The sequence below is a fragment of the Nuphar pumila genome, chromosome 13, assembly GCF_984573655.1.
Source record: "Nuphar pumila chromosome 13, dmNupPumi1.hap1.1, whole genome shotgun sequence".
Classification (NCBI taxonomy): Eukaryota; Viridiplantae; Streptophyta; class Magnoliopsida; order Nymphaeales; family Nymphaeaceae; genus Nuphar; species Nuphar pumila.
The window spans coordinates 65,188,661-65,201,317 of NC_143261.1; the positions used below are offsets into that span (position 1 = coordinate 65,188,661).

Here is a 12,657-nt window from a genome sequence, read left to right on the forward strand (position 1 = left end):
ATAAAAACTCTGAAATGAAAAATAAATAATGTACATATAATACATCCCTCTGGTCGAATCTTCATGCCTTCGTGAGATGCACTATCTCACACTCACCATCCTGTAAGGCATCTGAAATGAATGGCTTCAGTCTTTGCCCATTTACTTTGAATGTACCTTGGGTCATAGGATCGAATAATGTCACTGCTCCATGGGGAAATACTTCTTTTACAATGTATGGACCTGTCCATCTCGATCTTAACTTCCCCGGGAATAAATGTAAACGAGAATTGTATAGCCACACTTTCTGATCTGGCTCAAACACTTTTCTGACAATATACTTATCATGAAATGCTTTAGTGCGAGCTTTGTATAATTTGGCATTCTCATATGCATCATTCCTGAGTTCCTCTAATTTTGAGAGCTGCAGTGCTCTCTCTTTGCCAGCCTGGGTGAGGTCAAAATTCAATTTCTTTATAGCCCAGTACGCTCTATGCTCTAGCTCGACAGGAAGATGGCATGCTTTTCCGAATACAAGGCGATACGGAGACATGCCAATGGGAGTCTTGAATGCAGTTCTATATGCCCAAAGTGCATCATCTAAGCGCTGGGACCAATCCTTGCGGTCCGGACGAACTGTCTTTTCTAAAATTCGCTTAATCTCCCTATTGGACACTTCAACCTGTCCACTAGTCTGCGGATGATATGGAGTGGTGAATCTATGATTGACAGAATATCTTCTCAGCAGAGAAGCTATCTGAACATTCCTAAAATGCTTGCCACCATCGCTAATCATCGCACGTGGCACTCCAAAACGACTGAAAATGTTGTGCTTAATGAACTTAAGCACTACTCTGTGATCATTGGTCTTGGTTGCCACAGCCTCGACCCACTTGGACACATAATCAACCGCCACCAGAATATATAAATTTCCGAATGAGGGCGGAAATGGTCCCATGAAATCAATGCCCCAAACATCAAAAATTTCGACTATCAAAATCGGCAGCAAGGGCATCATGTCCCTCTTGGACATGTTTCCAATCTGCTGACATCGCAGGCATCACCTACAGAACTCATGAGCGTCCCTGTGGAGTGTGGGCCAATAAAATCCTGACTGCAAAACCTTTGCAGCCGTCTTCCTACTACTAAAATGCCCTCCACAGGCTAACGAATGGGAAAAATTCAAAATGGACTGGTATTCCTCCTCCGGAACGCATCTCCTAATGATCTGATCTGCACAGTATTTGAACAACTTCGGTTCATCCCAATAATAGTGCCTCACCTGAGATAGGAATCTCTCACGCTCATTCTTGTTCCAATGCTCAGGTATTTGTCTCGAAACCAGATAGTTCACAATATCTGCAAACCAGGGTAACTGCGATGTATTGACTGACATGATCTGCTCGTCGGGGAAAGAATCACTGATCGGTCTCTGATCCTGCGTGGTCTCCACGATCAGTCTGGAAAGATGGTCTGCTACTACATTCTCGCTTCCCTTCTTATCTCGAATCTCGAGATCAAACTCCTGTAGTAATAGGACCCAACGAATTAATCTCGGTTTGGTGTCTTTCTTATTCAACAAATATTTCAATGCAGAATTATCAGAATAGACAACCACCTTCGAACCGAGTAAATAGGACCTAAATTTATCCAATGCGAAAACTACCGCAAGTAGTTCCTTCTCTGTCGTAGTATAATTCATCTGTGCATCAGACAGAGTTCTACTCGCATAGTAGATCACATAGGGCTTCCTATCAATGCGTTGTCCTAGAATGGCCCCCATAGCATAATCAGAAGCATCGCACATAATCTCAAATGGGAGAGTCCAATCTGGAGGTCTCAAAATAGGTGCAGTAATCAAGGCCTCTTTGAGAATCTCAAAGGCCTTCATACAATCCTCACCGAAAACAAAGGGCTGGTCTTTCTCCAATAACGTGCAAAGCGGTCGAGAGATTTTGCTGAAATCTTTTATGAACCGCCTGTAAAATCCCGCATGCCCTAAAAATGATCGAATCTGCCTCACAGAGGTGGGTGGAGTCAAACGAGAAATGGATTCCACCTTCGCTCTGTCAACCTCAATACCACGCTTGGACACAATGTGTCCAAGTACAATCCCCTCCTGAACCATAAAATGACTCTTTTCCCAACTCAGGACGAGATTGGTCTCCACACACTTACTCAGTACTCGAGCAAGTTTATGGAGGCAATCTTCAAAAGAAGAGCCATACACTGAAAAGTCGTCCATAAAAACTTCCATCACATCATCAATCATGTCCGAGAAGATAGCAAGCATGCACCTCTGAAAAGTAGCCGGGGCATTACAGAGCCCAAAAGGCATACGTCTAAATGCGAAGGTACCATAAGGACATGTAAACGTGGTCTTCTCTTGGTCGTCAGGATGGACAGCTACCTGATTGTATCCTGAATATCCGTCTAGAAAGCAGTAGTAGCTCTGTCCTGCGAGTCGCTCTAAGATCTGATCAATGAATGGCAATGGGAAATGATCTTTCCTAGTTGCCACATTCAACTTCCTATAATCGATGCAGACTCGCCATCCTGTAGTGGTCCTCATCGGAATTCTCTCACCCTTCTCATTCTCAACCACAGTGAGTCCTGACTTCTTCGGCACAACTTGAATCGGACTGACCCACTGACTATCAGAAATAGGGTAAATGATTCCGGCATCCAACCACTTCACCACCTCTTTCTTCACCACTTCCTTCATGTTGGGATTTAGCCTTCTCTGTATATCCCTAAATGGCTTGATTTCCTCATTACAATGGATCCTATGCATGCAGAATGAAGGATCAATCCCCTTTAGATCCGCTACTCCCCATCCAATCGCTGCCTTGTGCTCTCGAAGAATAGTCAGCAATCTCTGTTCCTGTTCCTCAGTGAGCAAGGACGAGATGATCACAGGCAGAGTCTCATCATCTCCGAGGTATGCATACTTGAGTGAATCCGGTAAGGGTTTCAACTCAAGTTTCGGAGGTGACTCGATCGACGATTTGGCGGGGGTCTCCGCAAGTGGTGGAAGAGGTTCCCTGACTGCTCCCCAAGGTGGTCTCTCCGACGACACTCTAGACACATCTACACTATCTACACCGCTATTCTTCTCTATATGGTACAAATCTAAAGAATCCTCAGTAATGTACAACTCGGGCTGCTCCTCCACTAACTCCTGTGCAATGTCTACATGAAAGCAGTCCATGTCTCCTGCTGGTCCCATCGCGGCATTGAAAATATTCAGCTTTACCTTCCTATTGCCGAATGAGAGATCCATGGCTCCGGTCCTACAGTTGATGCACGCATTGGCAGTCGCCAAGAATGGTCTGCCTAAAATAATCAGAGTCTGGTGCTGGCTGTCTACTCCTTCCATATCAAGGATAATGAAATCGACTGGAAAATAAAAGTCATCCACTTTAACTAGCACGTCCTCCAAGACACCTCTCGGTACCTTGACGGAACGATCTGCCAGTTGAAGTGTAATCGGAGTCGATCTCATCTCACCTAGCCCGAAAGAATCAAAGAAATATCCGGGCAGAATGTTCACGCTTGCTCCAAGATCGAGCAATGCGCGTTCTATCCGGATGTTCCCTATAGTACAAGCAATGATAGGGGCTCCAGGGTCCTTGAGCTTTGGTGGTGTCTGATGCTGAAGTACTGAACTCACCTGCTCAGTCAGATGGACCCTGTTAGGAATTCGCTCTCTGGATTTCCTCTTTTGCGTACATAGGTCCTTCAGAAATTTGGCATAAGCCGGCACCTGCTGAATAGCATCGAGCAAAGGTAGGTTGATCTGTACATGCTTGAAGATATCAAGCATGTCCTGGATCTTCGTACCTTGCTTCCCTCTATAACCAGGAGACTCTAATGCTTTGGGATAGGGTGGTGGGGGAATATACTCTGCTGGCTCCTCCTCTTTGCGAGAAGGCTCACTCCTATCCTTCTTCTTCTCTGAGGATAAAGATGATGAAGGTGATGATAGGGATGGGGATGATGATTGAGCTGACGTAGGTGAAACAATGGTCTCTGGCTACTCTATCTTCTCTCTACTCTCAACGTGATACTCACGTCCACTCCTCAAGGCCATAACTGATTTAGCCTGCTGCTGTGTCTCAGTATGAAATAGGCCTCCAGTCATCTGGTCCTTACCCTTCGGGTTCATGACAGCCTGACTCGGCAATGTACCCTCGGGTCTCCTACTAATAGCCTCAGCTAACTGTCCCATTTGCGACTCTAACTTCGCAATGGACTGCGTATGTGAGCTCAAAATCTGGCTACACTTCTCGAAGGCATTCTGATTAGAGGTTTTCACCTCTTGAAATGCCTGGAGAAGTCTCTCCTCAAAAGATGTCTGCGGGGCAGACTCCTGCTGAATCGGGGAAGGAACTGAAGAAGAAGAAGACTGAGAATAGTTCGGTCTTTGAAATGGCTGAGTAAAAGATGACTGCCGAACTGGCTGAGAGGAAGAAGGCATCTGTATAGAAGACTGTGGATTCTTCCAAGAAAAATTGGGATGGTTACGCCAACCCGGATTATATGTCGATGAAAATGGGTTATTTGGTGGTCTGACGTAACCCTGAGCTGCCTGAACTTGTTCTTGAACAAATTCAGGGTACTGAGCTGCCGAAGGGCACTCAGTGATCTCGTGTGCCGGACTGGCACAAAGAGTACACACCTGCTGTGTAGTGGATGGTCCTGAGAGAAGCTGGTCCAGCTTCTGAGCAATCATGTCTACTTTACACTGCAGTGCAGTAGATGGACCAATCTCAAGAACGCCAGCTTTCTTCTGAATGCTGGGTGTGGCTCTATCAGAATGAGAGCTCGAAGCATGGTGGAGTGAATTCTCGGCCAATGTATCAAATAGCCTCCATGCTTCGTCCTCGCTCTTCAGCATGAATGTCCCACCGCATGAAGAGTCGATCATCTGACGATTCTTGTCAGACAATCCATCATAGAAACTCTGCACCAGTTGCCATTTCGGCACCTGATGATGGGGGCATTTCCTGAGGAGATCCTTCATTCTCTCCCAGGTCTCATGAAAGCGCTCACCATCTAGCTCTGAAAAGCTAGTGATGGCTCTACGATATTGGTTCGTGCGACCAATGGGAAAGTATTTCCGAAGAAACTCCTGTTGCAACTGATCCCAGGACTCTATTTCTACAGAATCTAAGGACTTTAGCCAATACTTGGCTTTGTCCTTCAATGAAAAAGGGAATAGAGTCAACCTCAACGCATCATCATCGAAATTCTGTATCTTAACAGTAGAACAGATTTCGAGGAATTCATCTAAGTGTCGGTAGGGATCCTCATGACTAAGGCCATAAAAGGATGGAAGCATTTGAATAATGCTGGCCTTAATCTCATAATGTGGCGCTCCTACATCGGGTCTCCGAATGCAGGATGCCTGAACATAGTCTGTGGGAATGAAGTATTCCCGCAGAGGGCGTGAAAGAACTGGGGGTGGAGGTGGAGGATCCATGTCAGCCATTGTTGCCGAACTTCGATGAGAATGTAAAATTCTCTCTGGGTTGTCAACAAATGGGTGTAATGGGGTTCCTAGACCTCGTCGACCCTGCATACACTGGTACTAAGACCAGATGTAAGCAAACGACCAACTAAAAAAATTAAACTAGCACAGATACTAAAATGTAAATAAACAAAAAACAGTAACTAAAAACAAATAAATATGCTATATAGCTATGTCAGAATTCTATACTAAATAATTAAATAACAAAGTAAACTATTCTAAAATGCTAAAACAAATAAATACAGGAAATCACAAACTATGTTTTTCTAAAACCCACCTGTCTAATCGCTCCTTGCAGAATGATAATTAAGTGAATCCTATATTTACTAACTATGTTAATCCTATATTCACTTACTAATCCTACTAACTAAAAAGAAAACAACTAATTAACTAACTAAAACAAAATAATAATAAATTAAACTCTATAAAATAAAGTAATTAATTCGCCGTTCCCCGGCAACGGCGCCAAAATTTGGTTGATATTTTGGAATACTCTTTTTAAAACAATTATTTTCAATAAAACTTTGGAAAATCATCAACCAAAAAATATAAAAACCGACTTTCCACAAAGTGGTAAGTACGGGTCGATCCTCAGGGAACAGGAATTAAACACAATATTTCTATAAAATTCAATTTATTAATGCCAAATGTCAACCTACAATTACAAAGTTAATACAACTGCAATTAAACACTAAAAGAAAAGTAAACAAGCAATCAGTCTTCTGCTCCACACCAAGGGTATTTCCGTCGTTTCGCCACTTAAAGAATCTTCTCACTTGGACAATATCCCTGGACACTAAATATGTTTTTCAACCTAAAAATGCAGAAAAATACAAAGTTAGTTTTCTATTCTAATAACGAAAACAATAACTAAGACTAGTTCTAATTTTACGAAAATTGTAAAGCAAATACTATTTATCAAGCAAAAATTAACTAAAATACTAAATTAATGCTAAAATTAATCAATTTAACTCTACTAATGCTGTATGATGATGATGCAACTCCTAAAATGCAGAAACTACTAAAAACAAATCTAAAAGGCCGAAATTAAGAAAATTACGAAACTGCCCCTAACTAGTGTAAAATAGCATTCTGACAGGTTATCGGAAAACCACTGTTTGACAAGGCAAACAAGGTCCGATTTTCCCGAACTTTGTTCTGTTCTGCAACTGACAGATTGAACAAAACGACAGTTTTTACAGAATTGAAAAACAGTATCGGAAACTCCAGATATAAGCGTTTCAAATCTGAGAAAAATCAGGATATCGCCAGTCCTGTAATTTAAAATCCAGAAAAAGCGGTTTTCGCAAAACGCTTAAAAATCAGACCAAATCAACTTCGAATGAGCTGAAATTTGGTCTGCAGTTAAATAACATGTCAATAAAGTGAATAGACAAAAAAAATTTGGAAAACACAGAGTTTATGCACAGAAAATAATGATAGTGCGATAGGGCAAAAATCTGGTTTTTATTTCAATGCACTATTCACTATATGAATCTATTTTAAACACTATGAACGTAATCTAACTATAATGCAGACTTAAATACTTCTATATGACATAATATATGCTGATATTGACTATGATAAAACTAAATGAGATCTAAATGACAAATGATATGCATTTCATGACTTTGCCTTGAATGAGCTAATGATGTAAATGTCCCTAAAATACTAATGCAAGAAAGTAACTATATGCATAAGACATGCAATACACATAAACTAGATACGACTATGCTAACTAAACTATTAATAGTAAAAAGACATTAACAATCACACATTCAATCAACCAATGATAAAATCTAACTAAAATGATTACATAAATAACTAAACTAACTATTCTAAAGACAAGATGACTGAAATATAAAGGAGAAGAGACCACTAACGAACCATGGGGTGCAGCCTTTGGAATGTGACTATGGTTGACTCAACTAGGCTCTATCTTAACTTAGCTAGGTTCGGGTTTGGCTAAGGTTGACTCGACCTTGGGTTGGACTAGGACTCGACTAGGGTTAGGTTTTGACTTGGTTAGGTTACTAAGACTAGGTTGGACTCGGTTGAGGGTTGACTTAGTCAACAAAGGTTGGTTTAGTCTAGATGGGTTCGGTTTTGAGTTTCCTTAGTCAACTAGGTTCGGTTGACTCCAATGGACTCGGTTTAGGTTTAGCTAAGGGGGGTGAACTTGGATAGGCTCGAGTTAGGTTTGACTCGACTCGGACTAGGGCTAGGTCTAGGTTTTGTTTTGACTTTGACTTAGTCAACTAGGCTCGAATGGGCTAAGGTAAGCTCGGTTGACTCACTAGGTTTAGACTAAGTTTTGACCCGAGTTAGGTCTTTGACTAGGTTTGACCAAGGTTGGGTCTTGGATTTAGGTTTAGCAAGACTAGGGTGAACTCGGTTTAGGTAGGCTTGAACTAAGTTTGACTCAACTAGGTTTGACTTAGATAGGTTAGGTAGACTAGGTTGACCTAACTTAGGTTAAGGTTGACTCCACTAAGCTTGACTAAGGTTGGGCTTTGGTCTTAGACTTGACCTAAGTGCGGTTTAGGCTTTGACTTGGGCTAGGCTAGGTTTTGACTAGACTCAAAGGGGGTGTAGACGAGGGGTTGACTCGACCTAGGCTCGGTTTGACTAGGTTAGGTCTAGACTAAAGTAGTAACCAAAGTTCACGATTTTAATGGAGGAGGTTGGAAAAAGGAATGTAATAATTACCAATGTTCAAACTTTGAAATGCTTTGGATTCTCAAAAATCGCCCCATTTAAAGAGGGGGTTACACTCCTTAATTGCCTTTAATGCCTTTTTGGAAATCTGAAAAGGCCAATCTAGAAATCCACGATTTTTGCTTTTCAAGATGGAATTAAAATGCTTTTAATGCTCTATGGAAATCGTGTAACCTAGATTGGAATTTTGGTTTAATTGCAAAAACACTTTCCAAAGTTAAGGAGTAACTCCTTCTTTAATATCCATTCAAAATTCGAATCTTCCTTAAATGCCTCACACGATTTTTGAAGAATCTCCTTTTTCCAAAAGCTTTCCAATTTTCAATTACTTTAATTACCTCCCTTCTAAAAAATCGCCAACTTTAATGGATGCTACTTTCTAAACTAATAGACTTAATTCTACCTAGGGAATGAAAGGACTTAAATGGAAAATCGATTTCCTAGGAGTTAATGCTAACCTAATTATCAAAACCTACTTAGTTAACCTCTAAAAAAGGCTAGAAAAGAAAGACCTAATACATTGAACCTAGACACCTTCCTAACTCAACTAATGACCATTAAGACTTGCTAAAAAAATCGACCAAGAGCTCCAGGGGAGCTCTAATGGCTGCCGCCCCACCTTGGGGAAGAAGAAGAACCACACGAAAATAAAAAATAAAATTATAAATTAACAAAAAGCAATAAAACTAAATAACCACTAATTTGATAAAACTAAATTAGAGAATAATACAAAGGACTCCTAATTACACCAAGGCTAACAAGAACAGCACTATGCTGGAATTAAAAACATGAAAAAAAAAAAAGAAAACTTGATTTTTATAATTTTCAACAATAGACTCAAAACACAAAAACGAAAAATTGATTAAAACAACTAATTAAATCAATCCTAAAACAATGAAATGACTAACACAACTATATACTGCTGTTAACACCTAAAACACACAGCAACTACACGGTTCACCAACATCAATATATGCATTTAACAAAAATACAAAGATTGGCTAGAATAATCCTAGCCGATTTTTTTTTTCTTTTTTTAAAAATAACATCAAAACAAGACACAAGCACAACCCACGAATAAAATGAACTAAAATGAAATTTTCTAATGAGATTTTCAGCAAAACAACACAATACACATACTGGACGAAACAAAAATATCAAAACAAAAAATTATTTTTTTTGTGAAAATCAAGAATCGGCTAGAAAAAGTCTAGCCGATTTTTCTTCTTTTCAAGCAAAAACAACACACAAACAAACCTAACGACTAAAATGAATCAAAATGAAATTTGTGTCTGAGATTTTCTAAAAAGAAAACACCTATAACACGCTGGAAACAAAAACCCAAATCGACTAGAAAAGCCTCTTGCCGATTTGCACGTTTTAGATAAAAACGATGGAAAAACATAAATCGAATACACAACCAATGAAAGAAAACCTAATCTAACGTGCTGGTCTGTGCACGCATGCTATTCTAAGGTTGAAATAAAAAGAAAAACAAGAAACATACAGAAAATAACAAAACAAAAACCACACACACAAATCGGTTTTATCTAGAAGAGAAGGAAGAAGAAGACCTACCTTTTGGAAGATCCGACGACCGGGGGGTGAAGAAGAGCGGACCGTGGCTGGATGTAGACGTCTTCTACAGTTCAAGGATGCTGTACTTCACCAAAAACGGCACCTATTGCAGCTGCTACACGTTGGAGATCCACCGATGATGGCATGTGAGCCGATTCGCGATCGGAGGGTGTAGAAAGCCGGATGGAGGTAGGGCCGGCTCACCTTGGTGGTGTGTTGCGCACTCCCGCCCAAGGTTAATGGTCTCCACCTCTGCTACACCTGCAAAAGTACAGAAAAATGGTGAAAAGACAGCAAGGAATAAGAAAGAAAGGAAAAGAAACCAAAGAAAGCTTGAAAATATGCTTGAAAATCAAGCATAGGTCGATCTTCAATGGCCAACACTTGGGGAAGATGGAGAGGAAGGAGCTGCTGCTGTAGAGTCACTGTAGGGGGCGTCCAAACACAGCCAAAGACGCCTAGGGTTCTTGAAAAAAAAACTATTTATAGTTTTGACATTTTTCAGAAAGAGTGTTAAAAAATAAAATATTGCTAGGCGCCACTTTCTGGGGGGTTTTTAGAAAAACTTTTTGAAATGGGTATGGATAGGTGTGTGGGTTGGGTTTTGGGCTTTCTAAGAGTTGATCCAAGGTCCAATTGACCTAATTGGGTCGGATATGGATCCGATCCACCTCGAAATCCGTGCCCAAACACTGAAATAGCCATAACTCTCTTATTTTAACTCCGATTTTTCTGAAATTCGAACCATAGCCCCTTACTATCAAAACACATCTAAACATGGGTTTAAAACCTTAAACTTGATACAAAACGCATGAAAAACTTGTTTACATGATGTGCATTTCATGCATCATCACATATTTAAAAACATGATGTTTGCTTTGAATAACTGAAACACTTAGAATAGATATCACATGGAAAATCGTGAATTGGGATTTGAAATGTACTTCTGGGAAAAGTAAAAATCGATTTCTGAAGAATCTAGAGGTTTTGTGAAAATCGATTTTGAGAAATGTGAAATAACTTTGAAAAACTTGATTTCTTTGAATTCAAACTTTGAAATTGAAAATATAACTTAGAAAATCGAATTTGGAACTTGGGAAATACTTGAAATATCATTGGCAAATCAATATTTTGAGAAAATCGATTTTTGAAATAGACTTAGAAATTTTTGAAAAAATGAACTTCTTTGAATTGAAATTTGAATTGGAATTGGCAAATGCAAGAAATGAATGAATATGGATTTGAGGAATTGAGAAATACTTTTTGTATTTTTGAGAAATGCAGTGCATTTTGAAGTTAACCTAAGAGTGTAGGCTGAATGTGGCTAATGTGAAGATCATAAATCTAGATATCCTTCATATTCTGACTATGGCCATAAATACGAATTCCACCAAGTTTATAAACTTTATAAAAGCTAGTGTATGTGCCATTCATGTAGATCACAGTGAGTTTGAATATGCATGAATCATCATCCATCACACATTAACATTATTTAAAAAAATAAACTATATGCAATGCTGCCTAAGCTAAGCAGGAAATGTAAATTCTTATTCCAAAGTTTAATTTAGTTTACATCACTATTGAAATTTAAATACATGAAAAATAAAGTCTTCAATGTACCTGCAAAACTAGAAAACTTTGTTAGTAATGATATGTTGGCTTTTTCTAGATTTATCCAGCAATATCAGGAAATTGCTGGATTTTGCTAGATATAAGCCTTTTTGCCATGATTCCCTTAAATCAAAATGATGAAATATGAAATAAAATTGAATAAATAAGGAAGATAAGATATGCAATTTCGAACTTGGGGTCAAAATGACCAAAATACCCCTAATAACAAGACTATGGCCTTGAATTTAGGGTTTTTAGAAATATATTTGGTAAAATGCAAGTTTTGAGGTTCAAATGAAAATAAATCAAACTAAATATGCTATGACATGATTAAAAATATGAAATTTAGGGTTAGGGATTTTGAAATTTAGGTTAAATGACCAAATTGCCCCCGATAGCAAGACTATGGCCTTGAAATCAGGGTTTTTAGAAAATATTTTGGTAAAACTTAGGTTTTATGCACTAAATGAAATCAAATGAATATCAATTTTAACCTAAAGTATCCTAATATGATTATGAATATGATTAAACCCTAAAAATATATGCTTATACACGAAAATCCAAGAATATCACAAATTTTGTGATTTTTGCAGTGTTTTGGAATTCTTTGGGTACCTTGCTTTGCAATTTGCTATTCAGCCATCAATCAGATTCCAAAATTCATCAAATTTAGCACCTTCACTTATTATAACACTAATATTGGATTGGAATTATAAAAATATTTTTTTGGCATTAATTTAATCCACAAATAGCATCAAACCCTAAAAATATGCTATTTTTGACCTAGTTCACCAACCAGTCTCAGTCCAAGACCCGAACCAGGGGTCAAACCCCCATGGAAATCTATGAAATTTTACAGAGACCAAATAGACATGAAAACAAAACTTTTCTATTTTACAGATATGAAAAATCTTTTAAAACCAGGGAGATACCTATCTGACAATCCGGACTTGAATATATTGATTTTAACTTTGGTCCTGACTGATACTTTCAATTGAAAATTCCGGGATAAATAGTAGAATTCATTCAAAATATCTGAGATTTTAACAGTAAACAGTTGACAAAAAAATAACAATACTCACGTTTTACAGATCATGAATCGAATCTGTAGTTTGGGATTTATAAACAACACAAGTCTGATTAGGGTTTTGGTAAACCCTAACGCGTTTTAAATTGAAAATCAGAGTCTCTGACAAAGGAAAAATACTAAATAGTAATAAAAAATTCTGAAAATTTCA

The 12,657-nt window shown here is 38.8% G+C and overlaps 1 non-coding gene across 1 annotated transcript; it reads left to right on the forward strand.

Annotated features, from left to right (window-relative positions):
* The first annotated feature begins 4,967 nt into the window (after positions 1 to 4,967).
* LOC149818534 (small nucleolar RNA R71) lies at positions 4,968 to 5,070 on the forward strand. The gene has a single exon (XR_016427548.1). It is a non-coding gene; the product is annotated as a small nucleolar RNA R71 (small nucleolar RNA).
* The last annotated feature ends 7,587 nt before the right edge of the window (positions 5,071 to 12,657 follow it).